Source organism: Bos mutus, chromosome 4 (genome assembly GCF_027580195.1).
Source record: "Bos mutus isolate GX-2022 chromosome 4, NWIPB_WYAK_1.1, whole genome shotgun sequence".
In the NCBI taxonomy this organism is placed as follows: Eukaryota; Metazoa; Chordata; class Mammalia; order Artiodactyla; family Bovidae; genus Bos; species Bos mutus.
The window spans coordinates 53,149,742-53,164,548 of NC_091620.1; positions in this window are offsets into that span (position 1 = coordinate 53,149,742).

Here is a 14,807-nt window from a genome sequence, read left to right on the forward strand (position 1 = left end):
AGCCCAGGCCACATCAGTTGCCAGATATGTGAGGAAGCCTTCGAGATGACCCCAGCCCCAGCTACCATCAGACTACAACTATAGGAGAGACCCTGGGTGAGAACAACTTAGCTGAGTTCTTTCAACCCTCAGAATTGTGAGAGATGATAATACATGACAGTTTTGTTTTATGCCACTAAATTTGGGGTGGTTTTTTTACCCAGCAGTCACTAACTAGAACAGAAACCTAGGAACTAGAGAGTCAAGGACCATCCCAATAGATGGGATGGCTGCTTCTCTCAAGCAGTGCCAGGGCATGTGTTTGCTGTAAGTCTTCTGTTGACCAGGGCTTAACAAAGCTTTTCTTTGTCTCAGCATCCCGATGCTTTGGAAATCCTTGCAGTTATGAGAAATGTACAGACAGCTTTCCAAAAATTGGCAAGCGAAATTGAAGTCACTACTAAATTTAAGCAAGAAGGAAAGTAGTCTGAGTTAAGAGAGTTGTTCAAGACAGTTAACTGTATTTTCTTTAAGCCCTTCCTGAATGCAGCTGACATTTGTTAGCCATATACATGCTGCTTAGTTAATATTCATTTTTGCTTATCATCATAGTTGAAATGGGCTGTGTATGTTTATTTTGAGCTTAATGTAAAGCAAAGAAAAGGTCACTTTAGTTGATGGTTCTAATAATTCCTCCTTTAGATATTTTAAAATAAAAAAATTCAAGAAAATAAGGATATTTGTTGTAGAAGTTTTCAGAAATCCAAGTGTAACACAAAGGAGAAAACGCCATGTTTTTCCTTTCCCCATTTCCCCATGGATTTTAACCGCCTTAATTTGTTGGTATATGTCATTCTAGACTCTTATTCTATGTCTGTGTATTCATAAGATGCCATAATATATCAGATCATATTATTCCTCTGCTTAAAATCCTCCCTGGATCCATCTTACTCAGACACAGCTGGAGTCTTTACCATGACCTCAGAGACCCTACAACATCTGGGCTTTGTGTGCGTGCACACACAGGTGTGTACATTCCAGTGCCCCCACCTGTCCTCCTGTTCCCATGTAGCCACACTGGTTGTTTGATGTTCCTGAAATACAGCAGGCAAGCCCCTGCACCAGGGCCTTTGCACCTGATCTTCCCTCTGCCTGTGACCTTTCAGGTCTCAAGTATCTTCTTTCACTTTTTTGTTGCTTTGGCTCAGCTGTTGCCTTCCCTATCAGAGATACCTTCCTTCACCATGCAGTACAAAGTGGGAGTACCTTATGAGCCACAATCTCCCTTCACCCTCACATCTGTTTTCCTTACCCCAACTTGCTGTTCTTCTATATCACATATTTGGCAAACTTGGCCCATGAACCTGAGGTTGCTGAGTCATGTTCTAGAAGATTTGGTGTTATGTTTATTATGTGATCCTTTTCCAGTTTTTTTGTTTTTTTTTTTACTATGGTACAAAGTATGGATTGAGGCTGCTGGGTTTGTTTTTTTTTTTTTTTGCATATGAATATCCAGTTATTCTAGCACCACTTGTTGAAAAGACTGCTCTTACTTTGATTTATATTGTGTCAAAAATCAATTATCTGTTAATGTGTGGGTTTGTTTCTGGATTCTGCCTTTATTTCTACCCTTCCCCAGTACTACACTATCTTGATTGCTGTAGCTTTGTGCTTTGTAGTAAGTCTTAAAATGAAGTAGTGTGAGTCCTCCAACTTCTTTTTTTCCCCACAAATATTTTAGGTTTTATATTTTCTCCCCCTCTTCCTCCCTCCCTCCCTAGCCTCTTATTACACAGGCTCGGATCTCCAGTGTGATATGAATAGAAGGGCTAAAAACTGAGAACTTTGCTTGTTCTTGAACATAAAGGGAAAGCTTCAGTCTCACTACTAAGTTGATGTCAGCTGCAGTGTTTAGTAGATGACCTTTATAAAAGTGAGGAAATTTCCCTTTGTTGTTATGTCCTGAGACAGTTTATCATGAATGGGTATTGAATTTTGTAAAATGCTTTTTTCTCCTTTTCTTTTGAGATGATTATAAGGTTTTTCTTCTTTGATCTGCTAAGATGAGTTTCACTGATTTTTGAATGTTGAGCCAACCTTTTATATATTTCTGGATTCCATTCGCTAATATTAGTTAAGATTTTTTTTTACACCTATGTCTGTGAGAGATGTTGGTATATAGTTTTCTTATATTGACAGTGTCTTTGGTTTTGGTATCAGGGTAATGGAGGGCTCATTAAAAGAGGTAGGAAATGTTCCTTCCTCTCTTGTTTCCTGAGTTTGTATAGAACGTTGTAAATTTTCCTTTTTGTTCTACTTTAGCTGTATCCCATGAAACTGATATATTGGTTGAAAACAAGGATGGGGGGTGGTAGACTATACTGGGAGCTGACTCACATTAGACTGGAGTCAATTTTTGTCCCTTGAGGCAGGCAGATTTCCTGAGTTAAGTCAAAGAATTCTTTCAAATCAGGCTGAAGAGTCTCTGAAGAGAACACACTGACCGTGGCCACAAGTATAGGGCCAGTATTTGTTTCCACTCGTAATGAGCTTGTAATGTTTGTACAATAATGATTTCAGCAGAAATATTCTGTTGACTTGAGGTTAGGTTCCAGTTTTTATAAGAGTGAAGGGTTGGGGTTAATAAATGTGAGGGAAATCAAATATCATAAAAGACCTATTGTCTGAAGTATATAAAATAACAGTTGTCACTTTAAACTTTTGTCGGTGAGGTCAGGTTGTGGATGAAAATAATCTAGCAGTCAGTTAGATTTAGAGCTGTAACTGGATTGAGAAGAACACACAAGAGATTTCGCCTTTTCTTGTATCACAGAGAGGGTGGGAGAATGCAAGACAAAGGTGAGAATTGTGAAAGTGTTTTGTTAAGCCATTAGGTGATGGCTAGAGGGCACCAAAGTATGGTAACAAATAGGGTTAGCAGTAAAGAAGAAACCCTGAGACATCAGGAAATTCATCTCATTCCACTGTACTGGGTAGAAGCTGTCTGCTTTGTCATCATCTGTTCTGTCTGAGGGCCTTCAGTCTTCATCTGAAGATCATCTGCTCTGAGAAGATCATCGAGACTCCAGGGCGTAGGTCTCCTGGAAAGGTCTGTTTCATCCAGACTCAAAGGTAATTTTTCTCTGATACTAAAACACTTTTAAAAATTTATCTTATGATTTCTCAGTTTATGTTCACTTAGCCCGTTTTGAAAATGAAAATAATCTCTCAAAATAGTTTTTAGTTAAAATGCAAATCACTAGACAAATTCAGTTTTTTTGTTTTTCTTCCCTTTATATGGTGAAGAAAAATCACAAATTACCTAGTAGCTGCTGCTGCTGCTAAGTCACGTCAGTCGTGTCCGACTCTGTGCAACCCCATGGATGGCAGCCCACCAGGCTCCGTCATCCTTGGTATTCTCCAGGCAAGAACACTGGAGTGGGTTGCCATTTCCTTCTCCAGTGTATGAAAGTGAAAAGTGAAAGTGAAGTCTCTTAGTCTTGTCTGACTCTTCGCAACCCCGTGGACTGCAGCCTACCAGGCTCCTCCATCCATGGGATTTTCCAGGCAAGAGTACTGGAGTGAGGTGCCATTGCCTTCTCCGACCTAGTAGGCTTTGCACAATACCCAAAAAACATTGCATTGTAAAAGACACATTGGAAGTTTTAGCATTCTTAGATTGGGAGAGGCAAAAATGAAGATTTGACAAGGAGACAAGACAGAAACATAGTAAGAAGTATCTAACTGCAAAACATTTTTACAAGTTGACATGTAAAAATAGTAACAGTTGCTATTCAAGTCACTGGATTGTGTCCGACTCTTTGTGACCCCACAGACTGCAGCTTGCCAGGCTTCCCTGTCCTTCACTAACTCTGGGAGCTTGCTCAAACTCATGTCCATTGAGTTGGTGATGCCATCCAACCATCTTGTCCTCTGTCATCCCCTTCTCCTCCTGCCTTCAATCTTTCCCAGCATCACAATCTTTTCCAATGAGTCGGCTCTAAGTGACAATTATACGAAATTTAATTTTTTCAAAAAAAGGAAACTTTGTTAAAATAATTTGAGTGTGCCAAAGATATACAGATTTCACACTATTTTTAGGAAGAAACTACTGTCTGGGCACAGAGTAAATTGGGTCATTTTATGGCAAGAAAACCCTAATTTTAATTTGACTTTATTGTACATCACGTACATCACCCAAACGGTGATTCACAGTGATGGCTCTGTTTGCCTTTCATTAACACAACTTTCTAAAGCCTTCCTAAATATTTGTTAAGACATATGTAAACATGTAATTTTAAGTTTTAATCCTAAAAAAAAGTTTTAATCCTGCTTTAAAATAGGATTACCTATTATACTGAATTTCCCATCTTAGTAAAATCATTTCCTTGATAAATAGTTAAGCCTTATGCTTTGCTTAGTCACTCAGTCCATCAAGGGTCATTGCTTTGCACTCGGACCACTTTATTAAATAAATGTTCCTCAGTGTGTGTGGTCTGTGCTTAATCTCTTAGTCATGTCTGACTCTTTGCAACCCTATGGACTGTAGCCTGCCAGGCTCCTCTGTCCATGGGGATTCTCCAAGCAAGAGAATCTCCAAGCAATTCAAGAATACTGGAGTGGGTTGCCATGCCCTCCTCCAGAGGATCTTCCTAACCCAGGGATCAAACCTAGGTCTCCCACATTGCAGGTGGACCCTGTTCATTATCTAATATATATGAGATATGTTATTTTGTAACTATATTATAGTTTCAACCATTTTATTAGTTACTACCTAAACCAAGATAACTCATTTTATTTCCTCCAAACAGAGAACTAGAATACATGAAACCAAAAACTTTAAATTTTTTTCTCCATTGTTGGCTGTATATTTTGTATCTTTTATAGACCTAAAGATTACAAAAATAAATATTTTCCAAGGCATTTACCCTTACTCTTTAGTCATTCTGTAATTTTAAAAATAGGAAACAGGGATAAATTAAAACTAGGTAAGTGACCAGAATTTTGTATCTTTTCTGTCAAAGTGTCCAAAGATAGTTTAACTTAATTTAATATTAAGTTCTTAACAAAGTTAACAATGGATTGGGAAACTGCAATTTGTTTACACATGAAGTCCCTATAGTTCGTAGCATAATAAGTATTACACATGACTAAATCAACTCAACTAAAATGCAAGAGATGTAGAAAAGTTCAAATCATAAAAACATTAAATCCAAGCCTGTACAAGCTAGTAATTTGGACTAATATTATTTTTATGCGATAGTAAATACATGAGAAGATTGAAGGCTGGTTTCATCTCCATCCATAAGCCAAAAATGCAATGTCAAAAGTTTTAACTTTTCTGCTTTTTTTTTTTAATTTGATAAGCTAACATGCAAGGCCATTATTTAATCTGACAATTAATTTTTTCACCTGTATTAGCAAGCAGAATTTGAAGAGGCAATGTGTAAAGCTTGAGACTTAAAATTACTTGCATTTTATCTGGACTGGAAGGATATGTGAATAACAACAGATAACTTTTTGATTAATTTTTACTTTTTAAAGTTAACTTCTAGTTTAAGAGGAAGGGAATGGGGGGCAGGGAGCCAGGTCTAGGCAGATGAGATCAGGAAAGTTAATCTACCATCTGGTAATTGTATAATTCTGTAAAGTATAATTTAATATTTATAGAGAGAGTTGTAGGATTTATAGTACGACCCATATCAGTTTGAAAGTTTTGTTTCTGTCCTTCCATCAGAGATAATCATCTTGGGCTAAGGGAGATCATTGGTGTTTGGCTGCTACAGTTTCCTTTATATCTCCTTTATGATGGTCTAGAGGCTTCAAGTTCTTCCTGTTTTCAGCTAGAATGAGAAATTATTCAGTGACCTTTTGAGTTTACAGTGTCAGGTTTTTGCAACTCCTGGACCCATCTAAGAGAAGAACTGCTTGAGTGCTTGAATGAGGTCAAGAAGGTTTGAGCCAGGACAGAATTGGTAAGTCCTTAACAATGGCACAAAGATCTGAATGTAACCAGGATTAGAAGTTGACATATTAGGGGCCTCTTCATATAGAGATTGCAGGACTACCTGGAGTTATCATGGATCATTCCAAAGATAGAAAAGGAGAGGAGAGAAAGGAAAGACAATAAGAAAGTGTGGAACAGGGTTAAGATGAAAATACAAGTGAGGCAGATTTTAAATTTTGTACATTTTTTGGTCTAGGGAGTCTACTAGGGAAGTTTTAGAGTCTGGCCTGTATTTAGAGGTGTCTCCTACTAATTTTTAGCTGTATTTTAAAATAACTTAACACTCACAAGGAATTGAAAAAGAATAGGACTGAGAACTAATACCTTCACCCAGAATTCCCCATGCCCTGGTGATAAGACCTTATATAACCACAGTTCACTATCAAAAATAAGAATTTGACAGTAGTACAATGCTTTTAACTAAACTACAGATCTTTTTCAAATTTTACCAAGTTTTACATGTGTTCATTTTTTAAATATGTAGTTCTATGACATTTTATCACATATATAAATTCCTACAACTACCACAACAATCAGGATACAAAACTTTCCCATGCTAACCTTTTTATAATCATACCTTCTCCATAGTTGTAACCACTGGCCACTACTGATCTCTTCTCTATCACCATAATTTTGTCATTTCAAAATGGAAATGTATATATAATTTCTATAAGTGGGATCATACATTATATAACCTTTTGAAATCGGCTGTTTTTACTCAGGTTAATAGCCTTGAGATCCTTTCTACCTATTGCATGTATCAGTAGTTCCTTTTTATTGATGAGTAGGATTCCATTGTATGGATGTGCCACAGTTTATCCGGTCACTTTTTATAGGACATTTTGATTGTTTACAGATTTCAGCTATTACAAGTAAATCTGCTGTAAACATTCATGTACATTCATGTACAGATTTTTGTGTGGGCATGTGTTTTCATTTCTCTAGGATAAATACCCAGGAGTATGATTGCTGATTCCTATGGTACATTTATGTATTACTTAAACTGCCAAACATTTTTCCAGACTAGATGTATCATTTCATATTCCCACCAGCAAAGTATGAGAGATCCAGTTGCTCTATATCCTCACCAGCAGTTGGGACTGTGAACTTTTTCATGCCATTCTTTAAGGTTTCTAGTTGAATTTTTTGCTTTCTCACTCTTGCATTTAGAGAATATACATTCTGAAAATAGGACTCGTGAGAATTGTGGATTGCAAATGTATCTCCTAGTTCATATATTTTCACCCTTTTAACAGGCTCATTCTCATAGCAAAAAGACTTAGTATTGATAAAATTCAATTTGTTATTATTTTTCTTTTATGATCATGATTTTGGTGTCATAACTAAGAACTGTGCCCAGCCCATAAGATTCTCTCCTATGTTGTCTTGTAAAAGATGCATGATTTCACTTTTCACATTGATATTTACGATCCATCTTGAGTTAATTTTGTGTCAGGTGTGATGATGTTTATGTTAAAGCTCATTTTTATAAAAGCCTAAAAAAGTACAGTTATTATAATACCATTTATTGAAAAGCCATTGTTTCTCCTTTGACTTGTTTTGCCCTTTTGTCAAAATCTGTATTTGGTGTGTTATTTCTGGCACTGTTTTCTTCTGTCCTGTCCCTCTACCAATACTACGTTGTCTTAATTACATATCTATGTAGTAACTATTAGAAAATTGGGTAGTGTGATTCTACCAACTTCTCTTTCTTCCTGAAATATTTGTTTTTCTATTTCCATATAAATTTAGAAAGCTGCTCTATGTCTACCAACAAAAAAGCCTTCTGAGATTTCAAAAAAAAAATTGCATTAAGCCTGTAGATCAGTTGGGTGATAATTGACACCTTTAATATGTTGAATCACTTTTCAATCCATAAATACAGTAGGTTTCTCTACTTATTTAAGTCTTTAAAAGTATTTTCATCAGGGTCTTGTCATTTTCTTCATACCAATCCTGTACATATTTTGTTGAATTTAGACTGTAGCATTTCCCTCTTTGTGTGTGTGTGTGTATGTGTGAAGCAATTACAAGTGTATGTGTATTTTTTATGTAGATCGTTTTTTAAAGTGTTCATTGCCTTTGTTGCAGTATTGTTTCTGTTTTATTGATTTTTGACAGCGAGACATGTGAAGTCTTAGTTCCCTGCTACTGCTGCTAAGTCACTTCAGTCGTGTCCGACTCTGTGTGACCCCATAGACGGAAGCTCACCAGGCTCCCCCGTCCTTGGGATTCTCCAGGCAAGAACACTGGAGTGGGTTGCCATTTCCTTCTCCAATGCGTGAAAGTGAAAAGTGAAAGGGAAGTCGCTCAGTCGTGTCCGACTCTTAGTGACCCCATGGACTGCAGCCTACCAGGCTCCTCCGTCCATGGGATTTTCCAGGCAAGAGTACTTGAGTGGGGTGCCATTGCCTTCTCCGAGCAGGCATCAAACTCACACGCCCTGCATTGGAAGGTAGAGTCTTAACCACTGGGCTACCAGGGAAGTCCCATGGTTTTGTGTTTTTAATTTCATTTTTTATATGTTTATTGTGAGTACATAGACATCCAGTTGATTTTTGTGTGTGGATCTTGTATCTTGCAGCCTTGCAAAACTCACTGTAAGTGGTGCTCTCTGTTCTGTTTCCTGGAAGAAATGGTATAAAATTGCTGTTATTTTTTCACTGATACAATTAAGCAATGAAACCATCTCGCCTAGAGGTTTCTTTATCAAAAGGTTTTAAACTGTGGATTCAATTTCTTTAGTATTTACACAACTTCAGGTTACCTATTTTATTTGGGTAAATTTTGACAGTTTGAAACTTTTGCGGAATTGGTTGATTTTATCTAAGTTGTCAAATTTATGGACATATAGTTGTTTTCCCTTAGTATCTTTTTAATGTTTCCTGAGTCTGTAGTACTTTTCCTTCTTTCATTCATGATGTTGGTCATTTCTTGTAAGACAGGAAAATGCATCTTTATTATGTCAAAGTTTTTAAAATCATGTATAGACTATTTACATGTAATTTTGGTCAGTCAGTCAGTTCAGTTGCTCAGTTGTGTCTGACTCTTTGCGACCCCATGATCCGCAGCACGCCAGGCCTCCCTGTCCATCACCAACTCCTGGAGTTCACCCAAACCCATGTCCATTGAGTCGGTGATGCCATCCAGCCATCTCATCCTCTGTCGTCCCCTTCTCTGCCTGCCCTCAATCTTTCCCAGCATCAGGGTCTTTTCAAATGAGTCAACTCTTCACATCAGGTGGCCAAAGTATTGGAGTTTCAGCTTCAACATCAGTCCTTCCACTGAACACCCAGGACTGATCTCCTTTAGGATGGACTGGTTCGATCTCCTTGCAGTCCAAGGGACTCTCAAGAGTTTTCTCCAACACCACATTTCAAAAGCATCAATTCTTCGGCACTCAGCTTTCTTCACAGTCCAACTCTCACATCCATACATGACTACTGGAAAAACCACAGCCTTGACTAGATGAACCCTTGTTGACAAAGTAATGTTTCTGCTTTTGAATATACTGTTTAGGTTGGTCCTAACTTTCCTTCTAAGGAGTCAGCGTCTTTTAATTTCATTGCTGCAGTCACCATCTGCAGTGATTTTGAAGCCCCCCAAAATAAAGTCAGCCACTGTTTTCGCTGTTTCCCCATCTATTTGCCATGAAGTGATGGGACCGGATGCCATGATCTTAGTTTTCTAAATGTTGAGCTTTAAGTCAACCTTTGCACTCTCCTCTTTCACTTTCATCAAGAGGCTTTTTAGTTCCCCTTCACTTTCTGCCATAAGGGTGGTATCATCTGCATATCTGAGGTTATTGATATTTCTCCCAGCAATCTTGATTCCAGCTTGTGCTTCTTCCAGCCCAGTGTTTCTCATGATGTACTGTGTACATAAGTTAAATAAGCAGGGTGACAATATATAGCCTTGACATACTCCTTTCCCAATTTGCAACCAGTCTGTTGTTCCATGTCCAGTTCTAACTGTTGCTTCCTGACCTGCATACAGATTTCTCAGGAGGCAGGTAAGGTGGTCTGGTATTCCCATCTCTTTCAGAATTTTCCACAGTTTATTGTGCTATACAGTCAAAGGGTTTGGCATAGTCAATAAAGCAGAAATAGATGTTTTTCTGGAACTCTCTTGCTTTTTCTATGATCCAGCAGATGTTGACAGTTATGTTAAGATTTAAGTATGCTATTTTATTTTCTCTTTGTTCCTCCTTTTTTTTAATTGATCTTTTCTATCTTGTGAGTTATTTGAACATTTTTGTAGTATTCCATTTAAATTTATTTACAGCATTGATAAGTTCATCTCTTTGTACAATTTTTAAGTGGTTATCCTGCATTTGCATATATAATGTATATAACAGTTTACCAGTATCAGCATTATGTCACTTCAAATGGAATGTAGAAACTGATCATTGGTTAGTTGGAATCTTGTTCCCTTTTTGTGCTAAAGTGCCTGTCAGATGAACAACATTGCTCGTGTCAGATTTCTCCAAAGTGACCGCTGCAATCCTAATTGTCTTTGATAAAATTATGCACCTTGAAGAGATGTGTGCATAATTTAGCAATATAAGAGGTATCATGAAGAAAAAATTTTTGGCCTTATTAGGGAGTGCAAACTTAGACTAAAAAATTCTCATGAGGATTATTGCATTGATAATGTGCTTTTGTAACTATGTCTCCAGTTCTGTCAAAGACCAGATTGCAGGTGAGGACTATTTGAAAAAAAAAAAAAAAGCTCTAAGAAGACACAACTATAAAAAGTAAGTCTTAAAATACCTTGAAAGGTGACTGTTGTGGGTTAAATTGTCTACCAGAAAGCCATGTTGAAGTCTAAACTCCAGGTACCTGTGAATGTGAGTTTATTTGGAAATAGGGTGAAGTTAAAATGAGGTCATACTGAATTAGGGTGGGCCCTGAATCCAGTGACGTGTCGTTCGATGGAGAGAGAGGTCTGGAGATGCACGAAGAGGGAAGTAGGCCATGTAATAACAGCGGCAGAGACTGGAGAGCTGAAACTATAAGGTAAGGAAAACCAAAGATTGCAATAACCACCAGAAACTAGAAAGGACTCAAGTAATACAGTGACCCAAGGCAGAGTTTATTCCAAGGATCCAGAGCTGATGAGATGAGACTTCTGAACTTAGAAGCTATCAGCACCAGCCTCACTCGCAAGCCGTCTGGTCTGTCTCCCTCACTGTAGTCTTTCCTTTTATAAAGGAGTGATTGTCAAGAAAGTAGACAACTGGGCGGATAAATAGGAATGCTGAGTTAAATGCTTAGCAGCCAAATTTTACCAAAGAGCAGTATAAGATGATCAGAATTCAGAAGTCCTAGGGACCGAGTATAAACCTAATGTTGAAGGGCTCAACACATTATTTGGAGCTCACATTTCAGCAGCAGTCCTCTTGTAAAGGACAACCTAGAGACTATGGAGATTCAAGGAGTTTCAGATTCGTTCCTGATTTACAAGTCAAGCATGGTTTGTGACAGAGAAGGGTCTAAACTAGATTCAGGAAGCTCCATTCTTGTCATAACTGACCAATCACAGACCACTGTGACCACAACTGAGAGCAAAGTGAAGTTTCTTTAGCTAGGTGAGGACCTGAGGGGCATCCTTGTAAGAGAGTTGGAACAAACTTACAGGTCTGGACTGGTGCTGGGTGATTCAAAGACGGGTTAACAAAATGGAGGCTGGAAGTGATGTGGGTGCTGTCAGGAGCTTGGGGCTGCTCAGTAATTGAATACCTTGGTAATTTTATCTAGGAGGCGATACATGTACAGCAGAGATAGAGTTATTGACAAAAAGAAAAGTCATGTCAGAAACAGGAGGTGCATAATTACTTTATGCAGAATGAGGTTGCAGAATGTCTCATCTCTTGTTTGAGACGTGCCCGCTGAGTGGTTCTGCCCTGTCTGGGTCCACTGTCTTCACCGAGCTGCCTCGTCTGATCATTGATATATTGTTGTTGATATATTATGACCATTGTTTATGTTTAGGTGGGGCTGTTGCAGCCTTTCTACTACTTGCCAAGACTTCTTCCTTTTCTAGGAGTCCGGCCTGGAGACCGCATTTATCACTTCTGCCTACATGCCATTGGTTAGGACACAGTCATGTGGCTACAGCTAAGAGGATGGGAAGTAGGTTTTAGCTGTGCCCAAAGGAAATGTGAAATAAGTTTAGTAATTATGTGACACTCTCTTTTCATTGTTGTTGTTTTCTCTTTATCCCCATTTGCACTCCCATAAGACATACAACGTAGTATTTAATATGTGTCCTTCTGAAGTACCTTCTATATGTTTAATTAGTTAATATGAATCTTTGAAAGATACATAGGATTGCTTTGAGTGCATTCATAAAGTGTAAGTAAATGTTCATTGTGTATCATTGTGATAATTTTTACTGTATTTTTGAGATCCATTTATGCTGCTACATGATTGCTTCAAAATATTATGTTTTATTCATATTCATTTGACATTTTACTTACCATTTCACCACGTACAAGAAGTCAAAAGCCTTACTAATTTGTCGTATTTATTCTTCCAGCTATTTTTGCCGAGTGGAGCACCCCTTAGTGGCTTACGATAATGATTTTATTTTAATCACATGTCTGCGGTTGGCCTGGGACTGGCAGAGACAGCTCATCCGTGCTCCACGCACTGTTAGCTGGTGCTGGCAGGTTCTCCGCTGACTGCGGCTGGAGTCCACTGAATGCTCTGTGGCCTCTGGTGGATGATGTTGGCCGTTGGTTGGGGCCTCCGCTGGGGCTGTGTGCCAGAGCATCTACACACAGCGTGTCCATGTAGCTGCCCGGCCTCCTCACAGTGTGGCAGCTTGGTTAATCTAGTCCTGGAAGAGGTTTCAGTTTAGCAGATCTGTCTTTGATGTTGAGAGTTACAACTTGTCTTTCTATCCTTTTAAATAAACCCTTTTTGTGATAAGACTGCTTCATTAGACTTTCTTGACTTACACTTGAAACTGTTGTTGACAATCCTACTGCTGTCTGAATAACTTGATGTTACTCTTGATTTCTCTCCATGCTCTTTGATTTCTTACACCACTCAGTTTAGGTATAATAATAATGCTATCAGCTCCCATTTATTGAATGCCTATCACACACCAGACACTGTACCCTGTACTTGGCATTTAAGCCTCACAATAACCCACTGAAGATGGTAATTTCCCTATTTTTTGGAGGAAGAAATGAAAATTTACATGGATTAGGTCATTTGCTCAGGTTATATGTAATTGATAAGTATGGAACCCAAACCCTACTCAGATCTTTCTAATTTTTAGTCTGTTTTCAGTCTGCCATACTGGACCTGACGGGTGTAATTTTTATCTCCTAAAAAGCAAACACAGTTCTGTAGCATCAAGCTGTGAGTTGTCCATCAAACCACTTCCTCCTGTTGCTAGGCACATGACTAGATTCCTTCATTGCAGTTGGGCTTAGCCACATGGTTGGGTTCTACCTACAGCATGTGAACAGAAGAGATAGACCCTATTTCATGGCCAGGCCCAATAAAATGTTCCGTTTCCCGTCCTTTGTGCTCTGCTTCTGCCATCTATTAATAGTTTATGGTGCCTAAAATGACCTTGGAAACCACACATTGATGATGGCAAAAACTGACAGCCTGGGTCCCTGACAGAGGTCCCTGCCACCAACCTCAAACCTCTATAAACTGTTTATATGAGGAGATAAATTTCTGCTTATTTAAGCCATTATGTATTTAGGGGTCTATTTATTACAGTAGTTAGCCTCCCTTAATTTTTATGGACTGTTTCAATTATGCTTTTGTGGGTAACAACCCACCTCAAAGTTTTAGTGGCTTAAAACCCACAGTCTTCACTCATGATTCTGTGAATTAGAAACTTAGGCTCTTGCCTATACTTGTTCACGCAGCCGCAGCCAGCAGGTGGGTCAGCTGGGGGCTGACTGGTCTAGCGTGGCCTGACTCATGTGTCCTGAGATAAGAGCTAGAGCTGGCTGCTGGCTGGACCACATGTCTCCAGCAGATTTGCCTGGAGTAATTCACATGGTGGTGGAAGCATTCTCAGCAGCGAGAGGGGGCAAGCCCCAATCTGCAAGTACCTTTAAGGCTTCTACTTGCATGTGTTTGCCAATTTAGCAGTATCCAATGCAAGCCACATAGGTGGAGGGAAATGTGATTTATTGGGGAGTGCTCAGTGCAAGCACTCTCCAGACATGCTATAGTACTCATGTGCGAAGTAGGCAAATCGTGTACATGTGTACAACAGCTCAGCCACACATTTGATAAGAGATTCCAGCTTTAAGCTGTATTCATAACCTCTGAATCAAGTTGTAATAGCAGGGTTGGTTTTAATAAAAATTATAATGATTTTGTTTTAAAATTACATTTCGGGTCTATATGAAAAATGAAATATTTGCAAATACGTGATACGTTCAGGTTAGTAGCACTGGCACTATAACGATGATGTTGTAGTTTATGGCCTAAATTTACCTGATGTTTTATGAATTCAGTTTATCAAGAGCCTATGGATTTGTAACCAAATCTAGCAATTTGTAACCAAAATCTAGCAATTAAAGATTGCTTCACAGTATGGATTTGTAACCATACTGTGAAGCAATCTTTAATTGCTAGATTTTTAATTTAGATCTTTTAACTCTTTAATCTTTAGATTCACCCTTATTTAGGGTCACTTGTAAATAAAAAAGTTAGAAGTTCAGTACTTCCTCACTTTCTTTTACCTTTTGCTTTATTAGGCCACACTGAGCCACCTGTGAGGGCAGAATGCTTTCCTCTCTGCTCAGGGTAAAGTACTCTGCATGCTTTGCCTCTGTGAT